The sequence below is a fragment of the Canis lupus genome, chromosome 25, assembly GCF_048164855.1.
Source record: "Canis lupus baileyi chromosome 25, mCanLup2.hap1, whole genome shotgun sequence".
Classification (NCBI taxonomy): Eukaryota; Metazoa; Chordata; class Mammalia; order Carnivora; family Canidae; genus Canis; species Canis lupus.
Genome location: NC_132862.1, coordinates 6,202,421 through 6,217,635, shown reverse-complemented (window position 1 = coordinate 6,217,635; position 15,215 = coordinate 6,202,421). Strand labels below are relative to the sequence as shown.

Genomic DNA, 15,215 nt, shown 5'->3' with positions numbered 1-15,215 from the left:
GTGGCTCAGCAGTTAAGCGTCTGTCTTCGGCCCAGGGCATGAGTCCAGTGATCGAGTCCCACATCGGGCTCCCTGCATGGAGCCTGTTCTCCCTCTGCCTATGTCTCTGCCTCTCAGGAATGAATAAATAAAATCTAAAAAAAAAAAAAAAAAAAAACTATACAACATAAAATTTAACCCCAGAAGTGAAAATTTATCATAACACCAGTAAAATAAGCAGAATGCATTATAGCAACAAACTACATTTTTTAAAAAACATTAAATCATTAGATGCTGACGTGGTATTTATTAAAATGCCAATTTTAATTTTTTTTAAGTAAGCTCTACACCCGATGTGGGGCTTGTACTGAAAACAAAACTATACAAGGATGTCTTCTATTTTAATGCTAATTCAATGGTATTAAAATAACTTTCAGTGTGGGGCGGGGGGGGGGGTGCCTGGGTGACTAAGTTGGTTAAGCGTCCAACTCTTGTTTTCAGCTCAGGTCATGATCTCAGGGTCCTGGGATTCAGCGGAGAGCCTGCTTGAGGATTCCTTTCCCTCTTCCTCTCCCACTCTACCCACTCCTCTCTCTCTCACACAAATATTAAAAAAAAAAAAAAAAAAAAAAAAACAAAACTTTCAGTGGTTTTGCAAGTTCCAAAAACGGTTAAATATAAAATTCCAGTAAGAAATGTATAGAGGTTGACAAAATAGTAAGATACATCCAGAATAGGCAAAACTTAAAAAAAAAGGAAAAGGTATTAATAGAGTTATCTTCAAAGTTTTACTTCTCAAAGACAAGAGAATAAGACAAGTCATGGATTGGGAGAAAATATTTACAAAGATTCATCAGATAAACCAAAATATACAAAGAACTCTTAAAAATCAACAATAAGTTAATGAACCACCAAAGTAAAAAATGAGCAAAACAGGAATGCCCAGGTGGCTCAGTGGTTGAGCCTCTGCCTTTGGCTCAGGGCGTGATCCCAGGGTCCTAGCATCAAGTCCCACATTGGGCTCCCTGCAGGGAGCCTGCTTCTCCTTCTGCCTATGTCTCTGTGTTTCTCATGAATCTCATGAATAAATAAAACCTTTAAAAAAAATAGGCAAAGTAAGAGATTCCTCACTAAAGATGATATACAGGTACCAAATAAGGATATGAAAAGATGCTCAACATCAATGTCATTTGGGAACTGCAAATTAAAATAACAATGTTTAGGGTCACCTGGGTGGCTCATTTGGTTAAGCATCTGACTCTTGATTTTGGGTCACATCATGATCTCAAGGTCCTAAAATGGAACTCCATGTCAGATACCATAGTAAGCTGAGAGTCTGCTTGAGGATCCTCCTTTCTCCTTCTGCCCCTCCCCCCACTCACGCACACACACTTTCTCTCCCAAATTAATAAATCTTAAAAAAAAAATAACAATGCCTAAGTATCATTGAGATCAAAGTGGAGCATCCAGAGAAAGGTTATTAAGAACCAAATGATAGGGGGGGATCCCTGGGTGGCTCGGAGGTTTGGTGCCTGCCTTTGGCCCAGGGCATGGTCCTGGAGTCCCGGGATCGGGTCCCGCATCGGGCTCCCAGCATGGAGCCTGCTTCTCCCTCTGCCTGTGTCTCTCCCTCTCTCTCTCTATGTCTATCACGAATGAAAAAAAAAAAAATCTTTAGAGGCCAGAGCATGACCAGAGAGAACCAGATAAGAGCCAAAGAGAGCAGAAACCTGGTTCTCTGAAAGGAAAAAAAAAAGAACCAAATGATAAATACTTGAGACAGCCAACACTAAGACATTTTGGAAAGTAAAAGCTTTACCTTCAATGTTAGGCCATCTTTCTAGAAATTTCACTTTTTCTTAATCATGAAGTATATGGACACTTCACTTCTGATCATGTAGGACTGGCTTGTCCAACATTCCTTTTGAGAACCAGAAGATAAATGAAACATAAAAAGCATCTGAAATGTCTAACAAGGGTGTCAAGAGTCAGAGACCAAGACCTTGGAGGGAAGAGAAGTGTGCTGAAATGAGCCTGAAATTCTGTATTACCCTAAACTATCCTCAAGGCATTTGTCTATTTGTAAGTAGTGTATGGCCAAGGGACTGAGAAGCCTAGCAGAAACTGATAGCTAAGAGGCTGAGAAACTTCACTGAACTTTTGGCAGTTCACAGGTATATAGACACAAAACATGAAATTCAGGATTACTAAGGCAGCCAGGATTTGTTGGGACAACATCCCCAGAAGCAGCAAAATGTTTTAAGATGAGACTAACATTCTGCATTAATTTTTGCCATTTCCTAAGTGGTACATGTTGAGCAGAGGGATGCCTGGGTGGCTCAGTGGTTGAGCATCTGCCCACATCGGGCTCCCTGCATGGAGCCTACTTCTCTCTCTGCCTATGTCTCTGCCTCTCTCCTCTGTGTCTCTCATGAATAAATAAATAAAAATCTTAAAAAAAAAAGAAAGAAAGAAAGAAAGAAAGAAAGAAAGAAAGAAAGAAAGCAAGCTGAGCCGAAAGTAGTGTCTATGAGGCTAAGAAGCCAAGCAGACCTATAGTTCAAAACCGGAGCTCAGGGACTGTCAAGAAAAGATGAGTGATAATGACCTCTCTAGTTAGAGAGATGGAAAGTCACAGAAGCACTACACTCTAGAATAGTAAACAAGAAATAGACCAGTCCTCACAACAACAGAAACACAATTTTGAAGCAGCTCAATCCTATATTGGATTAAGATGATTCACCTCTAAGTACCTACACAAAGCAAAGCCATGCTTTTCTAGAGTAGGATAACATCAGCCAGAGTCTGTTTTATTTCTGAAAATGTCAAATGACCAAAAAAAAGATGAAAAAAGGCCATAGAAAGATTTATGGGTGACCTACATATTGAAGTGACTAAATACGCATTTTATTTTTTTCTCATGTCCATTCATTCATGCATTTATTCAAACACCTGCCTTTCTCTAGCTTTATTAAGATATAATTGAATTTTGTGATAACTGTGATAATTGTGTGAGTTTAAATGTACAAGGTGATTTGTTATATGTATATCTTATGAAATAATTACCACAAGAAGACTAGTTAACATATTTATCACCTCACATAATTACCATTTTGTGTGTGTGGTAAGAACGTTAAAGATCTACTATCTTAGCAAATTTAAAGTATATAAAACATACAGCGTTGCTATCTATAGTTAGTATGCTATACATTAGATCCCCAGAACTATTCATTTAGAATTGGAAGTATGTACCCTTGGACCAACATCTCTTCATTTGCCCCAACCCCTAGCCCCTGGCAACCATCATCTAGCTCTGTTTCTATGAGTTTGGCTTTTCTAGGTTCCACACATAAGTGAGAATATGTACACACACACGCATTTGTTGAAGGACACTTAGGTTGTTTCTATGTCTTAGCTGTTGTGAATAATGCTGCAATGAACATGAGATGCACATATCTCTTCAAGATAGTGATTTCATTCCTTTGAATACACACCCAAAAGTGGGACTGCCGAGTCATATGCCAGTTCTATTTTTAATTTTTTAATGACTCCTCATAATGTTTTCTATAATGACTGTGCTTATTTGTATTCCCACCAACAGTGCACAAGAGTTCTCTTTTCTCCATATTCTTGCAACACTTGTGAACTCTTTAGACATACATTTTAAAGTGATTTTGATAAATGTGTTCAAGAAAATAGATGGCAAAATGGAGAATCTCTCCAGAGAACTGGAATCTATGAATTAGAATCAAACATAAATGCTAAAATTGAAAAGCATAATAACCAAAATTAAACACATTAGGAACAGAAGAATCAATAAACTAGAAGGGGGTCAACAAAAAATATTCTCACTGAAATACAAAGACAAAAAATGAGAAATACAGCATAAAATCACATGCCCCCTCGAACCAGTGTTTGTATCCCAGAACCTGCACATCAGAAAGCATAATGGTGGGTTTGAAGATGAGAGATGTTTAACAGCTCCAGCCGGATAAATATAAAAAGAAACCAGGGCAGCCGGTGTGGCTCGGCAGTTTAGCGCCACCTTCAGTCCAGGGCGTGATCCCGGAGACCCCGGATGGAGTCACATGGTGGGCTCTCCGCAGGGAGCCTGCTTCTCCCTCTGCCTGTGTCTCTGCCTCTCTCATAAATAAATAAATACTTTAAAAAAAATAGAAAATAAAAGAAACCACACCTCATTAATAAACGACTGAAAACCAAAGATATAGAAAATGTTAAAAACTGAGGGAGGCAAAAGACAAATACCTTTAAACAGCACCACCTTTAAGCCCAGGCAGCTGTGGTTCTGGCCTGGACTTCACTTTCCACCTGTCACTCTCCACAAGGTGGGGGACGAGGAGGGGGGGGGGCGGGTCCTGCAGTCTGGCTGATCTGCCCACCTGCAGGCATCACACTCTATAACTCGGACTCCAAACTGGGGCCTCGAATTCCCCGCGCACAGAGCCTCAGGCCCACCTCCAGCGCCGCGCACAGCCCCCTGTCCCGCAGAGGGCGCGCCCCAGGTCTGAGTGTGCTCGGAGCGGGGTGGTGCCGGGCAAATTCCTTAAGCAAGCAGACACCCTCTCCTCTTAGGAACCACCCAAGGGTGGGGCAAGAAGGGGCCTGGGGTCAGGGGCCTCCACGTTGGGGCCTAGGAAAGAAGCAGGGACGCGCCTGCCTTCGAAAGAACAACGAGTAGACTGAAAACTTCCCAACATACACGATGGCAGCCGTAAGGCAACGCACGGGTTGATATTCTGGAAATGAAAGAAAATAAATGCAGATGAAAATGAATGCAAAATGCACCTCACAACGAAAGAAAAACGTACCTCAATGATGGAGCGAGCTCCGCCGCCGCCCCGCACCTTGCGCCCAGTGCCCCACGGAAGTAGCGGACCCGAGCTTCCGGTGGTCCGGAAGCAGGCGCGCGGGGCATGCTGGTCCTGCCCGGTGGTCCCAGAGGGCATTGCGCGACGCAGCTGACTCCTCCCAGTCAGGTGGTGGGTGGTGCCTGGAGAGAAGACTGCCGGGAAGGCGGGAGGGGAAGAGCGGGTGCTGATGGGAGGAAATGCCGCTGCTGCAGGACGGCGTGGTATTCTGGGAGGAAACCCCATCCTCGAGGTGGTGGAAAGCTTCTTCCGCCACGAGGCCAGCATCCTGGAGGACAAGCTGGTGGCACACGCCCAGAACGAAGAGAGTGAGGAGCAGAAGCTGAGCGGGGGGGCGTGGCATCCTGCGAATCCTCAAGTCCTGCAACCACGTGCTGAGCCTGAGCTTCCCCGTCTCACGTGACAACAGCGGCGGGGAGGTCATCTGAGGTTATGGGGCCCAACACAGCCAGCACTGCATGCTCCCTTTACAGCAAAGATGTGAAGATAAAGTAAAGTTTTGGCTTCCCTTGTGACATCTAAATGCGCTGTGGTTGATGTGCCATTTGGGGGGTGCGAGTGCTGGTGTTAAGATTTATACCAAGAACCACACCAGTAATGAATTGGAAAAGATCACAAGGGGGATCATCAGGGAACTGACAAAAAGGCGTTTTATTGGTCCTGGCGTTGATGTGCCTTCCCCAGACATGGGCACACGTGAGCAAGAGGTGTCTAAGATTGCTGACACCTATGCCAGCACCATAGGGCATGTAAATTAAAACACATGCCTGCCATCCTGGTAAATCTGGGTCACATCCACCCACGTCCCTCTGTTACTGGCAATAATGTTTTGCATGGTATTGAAAACTTCCTTAATGAAGACTGTTTAATGAGCATTTCAGGAATGACACCAGGGTTTGGAGATAAAATATTTGCTTTTTAGGGATTTGGCAGCTTTGGACTCTCTGCTTACAGTGTAATTTTGCTAAATGTGTTGGTGTTGCTGAATCTAATGGGAGCATATGGAATTCAGATTGCAACATGGGTCAGTCCTGAGTTTCTCCAAGCCTAAACCCTGGGAAAGAAGCATCCTGCAAGCCAACTTCCTTGAGCAAAATATTCATCCCTGTTGCCAATGAGAAAAGCAGGTGACCAAATCCAGTGCACCCAGTCAAAGCCAAGACTATTGCTGAAGCTGCGAACAAGCTAACAACTCCAGAAACTGATAAGATTTTTCTTTTTTTTTTTTAATTGGAGTTCAGTTTGCCAACATATAGCATAACACCCAGTGCTCATCCCATCAAGTGCCCCCCTCAGTGCCCGTCACCCAGTCACCCCCGCCCCCGCCCACCTCCCTTTCCACCACTCCTTGTTCGTTTCCCAGAGTTAGGAGTCTCTCATGTTCTGTCTCCCTCTCTGATATTTCCCACTCATTTTCTCTCCTTTTCCCTTTATTCCCTTTCACTATTTTTTATATTCCCCAAATGAATGAGACCATATAATGATTGTCCTTCTCCGATTGGCTTACTTCACTCAGCATAATACCCTTCAGTTCCATCCACATCGAAGCAAATGGTGGGTATTTGTCGTTTCTAATGGCTGAGGAATACTCATTGTTTCTGAAGAGGAACATTATGGTTATTCCTCATCTACACTTGAATGCTGAAGGAGTGATAGTATTTTACTTTGAGTGGCTAAAGAATATAAATCATATCATCTATGGCTGTTTGATCTTCAAGTATGAAAGAGATTCTAACCACTGCTTTCTCGTGTCTGTCCAAGGTAGTTTAGAAAGAAAATTTATAAAACACCATCGAACTTTCCCCATTGTATCCACAGCAGGGTTCCAAAACAATATCCAGAAGGCAGTGTACTCTCTGGTTTAGCTTACACTATAGAGTTTTCTGCCAGGGAAATAATGTACACAGCCACAACGTATAATCTAAGATTGGACCTGAGAACAGCTGCCTGTGTCAGCACCACTGAGAAAGTCTTCAATGTGTACAGTGAGGCTGGTTTGACCTTCAAATAAATGAATCATAGCTGACTTCTTCACTATCCTCTTTACCTTTGACTTATCACAAGTTAAACGTAACTACAGAAAGATTTTTCTTTTATGGACATCATTCTCAATAACTCCGTCCAAATCAGCCTTTTAAGAAGAAAGAAATTAAGGGTCATCACATACATGTTGATGAGTGTGAAAGTGGAAATGACTGTGCCAGAGGGCCACTTTGGATATTTTGCCTTTAAATAAAAAGTCTTTTCATCTAACTATATGGTTCCTTGCTCCATAGCCTGTTCCCAACATGTTGATTACCTTTTGTTTCAGCTCAGCATTTACATAATTTTGCTCCAGCCAAGTCTGAGATTGGATATACTATAAATTTTATACAATTTAAGAAGTGGATGTGTGGCATTTTCAGAAGGTAGTATTGTCCTAAAATTACTTATTGTTATTTCATATCAGCAAAATAACTCAATTTCACAGATTACAAACAAAAATAAAAACTGTTTCTCATATGCATTTCATTCCTTTAGAATGATAGAAGTACATGTCGCTGTAATAAAATTGCCTTGCGTCATTTAAAAAGCCTAACCTTGACTCAAGCAGTAAGTGCTTATAGACATAAATGAAAAACTCATATTTTATGACATAAAATAGTATCATTTGTAGTTCATCCATACTGTATTATTGTACAGCAAAAATAAAAATCCAGATGGATTATCATTATCTTCATAACTACAGATGATGGAGACTATTTTTATTGTGGCTATCTGAATTTGCTAAATATAATTATGACATGTAGTCCAAATAATGCAATAATCTCCTTATCATGTTAATTTTTCATTTCTTTAAGGATCTATTGCACTAAGTAATTGAACAATAATTCAAGTAGAATAACCCAGGAAAAAACTATTTGGTCTTGGTGTCTGGAGTCTGGCTGACAGCTTAAGCATTGCCAATGTCTCCAGCCCTGCCTTATTCCATCTCCCTTTTCTTTTAGAGGCTCCAAATTCACAAAGCTTAAATAACAAAGTAGAGCTTAAAACATTGGATTGAGTGTTTACAATTTTTTTGCCCAAGACCTATTGAACAGTGGTATACCAATGAAATATTAGACATTAGGTATGTAATGAATGAGACTTTTTAAAAAAAACAATAATACTCTTTCAGAAATTGCTAACTACTTTGTAACTTCATGACTTAACCTGGTAATAAAAAACGTTGTTAAAAGTCTACCTTTTCAAGAAAAATTGAAAGGGAAATATTTTCAGGGAAACAGCAGCTAAGTACATTTAGCACCGGTATACTTTCACAACAGAAATACTGGAAGGATTTGCTTATATAGAGGGAATATGTTCCTAAATGGAAACATTGAAATAGAGGGATAAATTAAGAGCAACTGAAAGTTTAACGTGAGTTTAAGAATATTGGTCTGTATAGTAACAATAATGTCTTAAGGATTATGCACACGTCTCACTCACTCAGTTTTGCTCCTTTGTTTTGTTTCTTAAATTCCATATACGAGTAAAATCATGTGGTATTTGTCTTTCTCTGACTGACTTATTTTGCTTAGCTTTGTACTCTCTAGCTCCACCCATGTTGTTGCAAATGACAAGATTTCCTTCTTTTTTGTGGCTGAATAGTATATATGTGATGTGATATATTTATCACATCTTCTTTGCCCATTCATCTGTCGATAAACACTGGACTGCTTCTGTAGTTTTTGGCTATTATAAATAATGCAATAAACATAAGGGTGCATGTAGCCATTTGAAATAGTGTTTTGTATTTGGGGGGTAAATACTAGAAGTGCATTTACTGGATTGCAGGGAATGTCCACTCTTATGACTTATATTCAGCATAGCATTGGAAGTCCTAGCCACAACAATCAGACAACAAAAAGAAATAAAAAGCATCCACATTGGTAAAGAAGTAAAACTTTCAGTATTTGCAGATGACATGATACTATACATAGAAAATCCAAAAGACACCCTTTCCCAAAAAATACTAGAATTAATAAATGAATTCAGTAGAGTCACAGGATACAATATCAACATACAGAAATCTATTGCATTCCTATACACTAATAACATAGTAGCAGAAAGAGAAATTAAAAAGACAATTCCATTTACAAGCACACCAAAAGTAATAAAGTACCTAGGAATAAACTTAACCAAAGAAGTAAAAGACCTGTAGTCTGAAAACTATAAAACATTGATGAAAGAAATTGAAGACTAAACAAAGAAATGGAAAGACCTTCTGTACCTATGGATTAGGAGAATAAATTTTATTAAATTGTCTGTGCCTTTCCTATCTGCTGGGCACATAACAGCAGACTACCATATGAAGTATCCTTTTTCAATACAGGAGCTCCTACTCATGGAGCAAGCAGACTACTTGCAGACTACTTCAGTGGGAAGACACAAAATTTAGACCAACAAGAGAAAGTGTTCTATCTTAGAACCTACAGGTAGAGAGAGAGAGACTACCTGCTCATGAATAGAATGCACTTACTCCATTTCAGCATATTCCGGAGTATATAACATTTACATTTTACCAAAGAACTTTGCTGCACAGTTCTTTAATTGAATGTCTTTTGACATCACTCATATCAAAATATATATATATTGGTAATTGTTTGTCTTTCAGCCAGTCATATGGGCTGTTTCCACTAGAGCTTAAAAGTGTACTAGTAAAAAAAATAAAAACAAAATAAAATAAAGTGTCTTAGTAATTGTATCTCAAGTGGTTTGTACTTAGTCATAGCATAGTTTTCTAATTCAGAATACCAGTAACTGCCTTTTGGTGTCAGCTAAAAACTAATAACTCCAGTCTGTCTGAGTTTTAGTAATATACCCATATAAAATCATTGGTCTGTTAGGATTATATAGTCTGCTTATACTCTTACCCTTGGCAGATCCTCAGAGACTTCCTTTGTTTCCAGCTCATTTGAATTTAGTCTTTTCTTTCCTAGTCACTCTGTATTAGAGAGGATAGGATACCCAAATTCAGTATATGTATCTACCAGAATCTGTATTGCTCCATAAGACCTTGTGTCCTTTTCTCATTAGTGGGACCCAGAAGGATAGTAATTTGTTCTTTACTATTTGTGAAATGTCCCTAGAGGGCTCAACTTGGGATATTCCTGGATATTTGATTGTTCTCTGCCCTAAATCACCTATCTTTGACTACTTCTGCACATTGTAATTTACAAATACCCTTGGGGAAAAAACAAACAAACAAACAAATACCCTTGGCTTCCTCTTCCAAAGAGTAAATTATCATATTATCAATGTAATGAATCAACGTATTTTGAAAGTGGTCGTATCTAAATCTCATCCTATCAGGTTGTGGCAGTATGCCAGAGAATTCAGGTACCCTTACAGAAGAACAGTAATTGCAAAATGGAGTCCATCTCACATGAAGATGAACTGTACCTGACCTGCTTTCCAGAATGGGATACAAAAGCCAAGTCACCTTTACTTTAGCAAATAGGTCCTCTTTAACTTGCTTAATTCTTGAAATGTTTTCTTCATGTCTGGCCTAGCAAAGGCTATCAATGGAAGTCCTTTTAAAATTGAGTAGTCAAAAAAAAAATTGAGTAGTCAACAGTCATCTGTGCAAGCTTTTTCATTAGCCATATCAGAATGTTATACAGAGAATTAGAGGATACTTTCACTCTATTCTGCTTTCTTAATAAGAGTTGAGGTTTACTATCTTCTGGTACTCAGATACTGCTTAATTACTAAGAAGAGGGTGCAGGCAATACTAATGGACCTCATTTAGCATGTAATTAGAACCAGGCAGAGGGTGATTTTGCCCAACATTTGGCTACAAGCTGGTAATAGCAATGCTCTCTATTCATGCATCGTCTGTCTTCTGTATATATATTTGGGACAACATGATACTTCCACTGGATATCTCTCATTCTTTCGATTATCTACAGTTTTACCTAATCTTGGTACCTTCTGCCATAGAATCAGCATACCACCACAAGGTTTACTTTTAGCCCCTTAATGTTGCTTTCTGATTTCCCTGCAAATATAATAGACATCATGTACCAGAATCTCTAGGGAAAATAATGTCTTCAGTGTTAAAAAGCGTAGAGGTTATGATGGTACTAAAGTAAGAGTAATCATGGACAAACCTAAAAGATGAGATCCAAAAGGTTAGAAATGAAGTTCTCCATGCCTATAATAAGATCTTCCAGGACAAGTTGTCTTCAACAACCATATGTTTTAATGGAGGAGTTAAGATGGCAAAGTAGTAGGGGGACTCTGGGCTTTCCCCAGCCCTGTAACACAGCTGTACCAAAGTCAGATCACTTATAAACACACCCCACTTCATGCAAGGAGAAAGTCTGCCGAGGATGGAGCAGTGGGAAAGAGCAGCCAAAATGCAGCAAAAAGTGTACACAACGTATACCATTAACACTTAGTGCCAGGCCCTGGACCGTATATGATCTCTTATTCCATCATTACTCTGATGTACAGGAAACATAACAAGCTTTCATAACACTCAAAAGATAGAAACTTAGTTAAAATGGCAACATGGAGTAATTCTTCCTAAAAGAAAGACCAGGAAGATATCATAGCTAGGGATATATCAGCTCAAAGCAGATATAAGCAATACATCTGAAGAAGAACTTAGATCGACAGAAGACTACTTGCTGGACTTGAAAAAAACATAGAAGACACCAGGGAAACCCTTGCTGCAGAAATAAAAGACCTAAAAACTAGTCAGGCTGAAATTTTAAAATGCTATAACTGAGAAGCAGAACAAACAGGATATAATCACTATGAGGACTGAAGAAGCAGGAGAGAGGATAGGTTATATAGAAGATAAAATTATAGAAAACAATGAAGCTGAAAAGAGAGGGAAAAAACTATTATATCACGAATATAGACTTAGGGAACTCAGCGATTCCACAAAGTGCATTAATATCTGTATCCTAAAGGTCACTTTGACTTACAGTGTGGCAAATAAATTAGAGGCATTTGTCTGAAAAAAAAAATCTGTATCCTAGAAGTCCCAGAAGAAGAAGAGTGGGAAAGGGGCAGGAGGTTTATTTGAATATATTATAGCTGAGAACTTTCCTAATCTGCAGAAGGAAACAGGCATTCAAGGCCAAGAGGCACAGAGAATTCCCCTCAAAATCAACAAAAATAGGTCAATACCACAACATAGCATAGTGAAACTTGCCAAATAAAAGATAAAGAGAGAATTCTTAAAGTAGCTAGGAAGAAAAGTTCTTTAAACTACAAGGGTAGACACATAAGGCTAGCAGCAGGCCTGCTCACAGAGACCTGGCAGGCCAGAAAGGACTGGCATGATATATTCAATGTGCTAAATGGGAAAAATATAAATCCAAGAATACTTTATCCAGCAAGGCTGTCATTCAGAATAGAAAGAGAAATAAAGAGTTTCCAAGACAAGGGGTGCCTGGGAGGCTCAATTAGTTAAGCATCAGACTCTTGGTTCTGGCTTAGATGGTGATCTGACATCAAGCCCTGCATAGGATTCTCTCTCCCTCTCCCCCTCCACCCTCTGCTCTCTCTTTCTAAAAAATAAATGAATAAATCTTTTTAGAAAGGGTGTTGGGAAAACTGGACAGCCATGTGCAGAAGAATGAAGTGGGACTACTTTCTTACACCATACAGAAAAATAAACTCAAATTGGATGTAAGACCTAAATGTGAGACAAAGATCCATCGAAATCCTAGAAGAGAACACAGGCAGCAACCTCTTTGACCTCAGCCACAGCAAATTCTTGCTAGACACATCTCCAGAGGCAAGGGAAACAAAAGTAAAAATGAACCATTGGGACTTGATAAGGATAAAAAGCTTTTAAACGACAAAGGAAACAACAAAACTAAAACGCAACCTATGGAATGAAAGATACTTGCAAATGTCTTATCACATAAAGGGTTAGTATCCAAAATCTATAATGAACTTATCAAACTCAACACCCAAAAAGACAAACAATCCAGTCAAGAAATGCACAGAAGACATGAACAAACATTTTTCTAAGGAAGACCTACAAATGGCTAATATCACTCATCATCAGGGAAATATAAATCAAAACCACAATAAGATACCACCTCATGCCAGTCAGAATGGCTAAACTTAGTAACTCAGGAATCAACAGATGTTGGTGAGAATGTGGAAAAAGAGGAACCCTCTTACACTTGGTGGAAATTCAAACTGGTTTAGCCACTCTGGAAAATAAGATGGGAGGTCCTCAAAAAGCTAAAAATAGAACTGCCCTATAACCCAGCAATTGTACTGCTAGGTATTTATTCGAGGATACAGAGATTTGAAGGGGCACGTGCACCCCAATATTTATAGCATCAAGAACCAGTATGGCCAAAATATGGAAAAAACCTAGATATCCATCAACAGATGAATGGAAAAAGAAGAAGTTGGGGGAGGAGCAAGATGGCGGAGGAGTAGGGTCTCCAAATCACCTGTCTCCACCAAACTACCTAGAAAACCTTCAAATTATCCTGAAAATCTATGAATTCGGCCTGAGATTCAAAGAGAGACCAGCTGGAATGCTACAGTGAGAAGAGTTCGCGCATCTATCAAGGTAGGAAGACGGGGAAAAAGAAATAAAGGAACAAAGCCTCCAAGGGGGAGGGGCCCCGCGAGGAGCCGGGCTGAGGCCGGGGCGAGTGTCCCCAGGACAGGAGAGCCCCGTCCCGGAGGAGCAGGAGCTGCACCGACCTTCCCGGGCGGAAAGGGGCTCGCGGGGAGTTGGAGCAGGACCCAGGAGGGCGGGGATGCCCTCGGGCTCCCGGGGACAGTAACAGAGCAACTGCGCGCCCAGGAGAGTGCGCCGAGCTCCCTAAGGGCTGCAGCGCGCACGGCGGGACCCGGCGGGACCCGGAGCAGCTGAAGGGGCTCGGGCGGCGGCTCCGCGGAGGGGGCTGCGCGGCCCCGGGAGCAGCTCGGAGGGGCTCGGGCAGAGGAAGAGGCTCCGTGCGGAGGGGGCTGCGCGGTTCCAGGAGCAGCTCGGAGGGGCTCGGGCGGCGGCTCCACGGAGGGGGCTGCGCGGCCCGGGAGCGCGAATCCACCAGCGCAGGCTCCGGAGCACAGGGCGCCGGGACACAGCCCAGGATCCCGCCTCCCCCGGGACAGGCAGAGGCCGGGAGGGCCCAGGACAGCGAGGACGCTCCTGCCCCAGCTGAGCAGATCAGCGGCCCCGCCCCGGAGCCTCCAGGCCCTGCAGACGGAGTTCCTGCCGGAGCTGACTCCAGGTTTCCAGAGCTGCCCCGCCACTGGGGCTGTTCCTCCTGCGGCCTCACGGGGCAAACAACCCCCACCGAGCCCTGCACCAGGCAGGGGCACAGCAGCTCCCCCAACTGCTAACACCTGAAAATCAGCACAACAGGCCCCTCCCCCAGAACACCAGCTAGACTGACAACTTCCAGGAGAAGCCAAGGGACTTAAAGTACACAGAATCAGAAGATACTCCCCGGTGGTTCTTTTTTTGTTTGTTTGTTTTTGTTTTTGTTTTTGTTTTGTTTTGCTTTTTGATTTGTTTCCTTCCCCCACCCCCTTTTTTTCTCCTTTCTTTTTCTTTCTCTTTTTCTTCTTTTTTTTTTTTTTTTTTTTTTTTTTTTCGTTTTTTTTTTTTCTTTTTCTTCCCTTTTTTTTTCTCTTTCTCTTTTCTTTCCTTCTTTCTCTCCTCTCTTTTTCTCTTTTTCCCAATACAACTTGCTTTTGGCCACTCTGCACTGAGCAAAATGACTAGAAGGAAAACCTCACCTCAAAAGAAAGAATCAGAAACAGTCCTCTCTCCCACAGAGTTACAAAATCTGGATTACAATTCAATGTCAGAAAGCCAATTCAGAAGCACTATTATACAGCTACTGGTGGCTCTAGAAAAAAGTATAAAGGACTCAAGAGACTTCATGACTGCAGAATTTAGAGCTAATCAGGCAGAAATTAAAAACCAATTGAATGAGATGCAATCCAAACTAGAAGTCCTAACGACGAGGGTTAACGAGGTGGAAGAACGAGTGAGTGACCTAGAAGACAAGTTGACAGCAAAGAGGGAAACTGAGGAAAAAAGAGACAAACAATTAAAAGACCATGAAGATAGATTAAGGGAAATAAACGACAGCCTGAGGAAGAAAAACCTACGTTTAATTGGGGTTCCCGAGGGCGCCGAAAGGGACAGAGGGCCAGAATATGTATTTGAACAAATTCTAGCTGAAAACTTTCCTAATCTGGGAAGGGAAACAGGCATTCAGATCCAGGAAATAGAGAGATCCCCCCCTAAAATCAATAAAAACCGTTCAACACCTCGACATTTAATTGTGAAGCTTGCAAATTCCAAAGATAAGGAGAAGATCC

The 15,215-nt window shown here is 41.3% G+C and overlaps 1 pseudogene; it reads left to right on the top strand.

Moving 5' to 3' along the window:
• Positions 1–5,008: 5,008 nt before the first annotated feature.
• On the top strand, positions 5,009–8,554 carry LOC140617174 (glutamate dehydrogenase 1, mitochondrial-like; annotated as a pseudogene).
• The last annotated feature ends 6,661 nt before the right edge of the window (positions 8,555–15,215 follow it).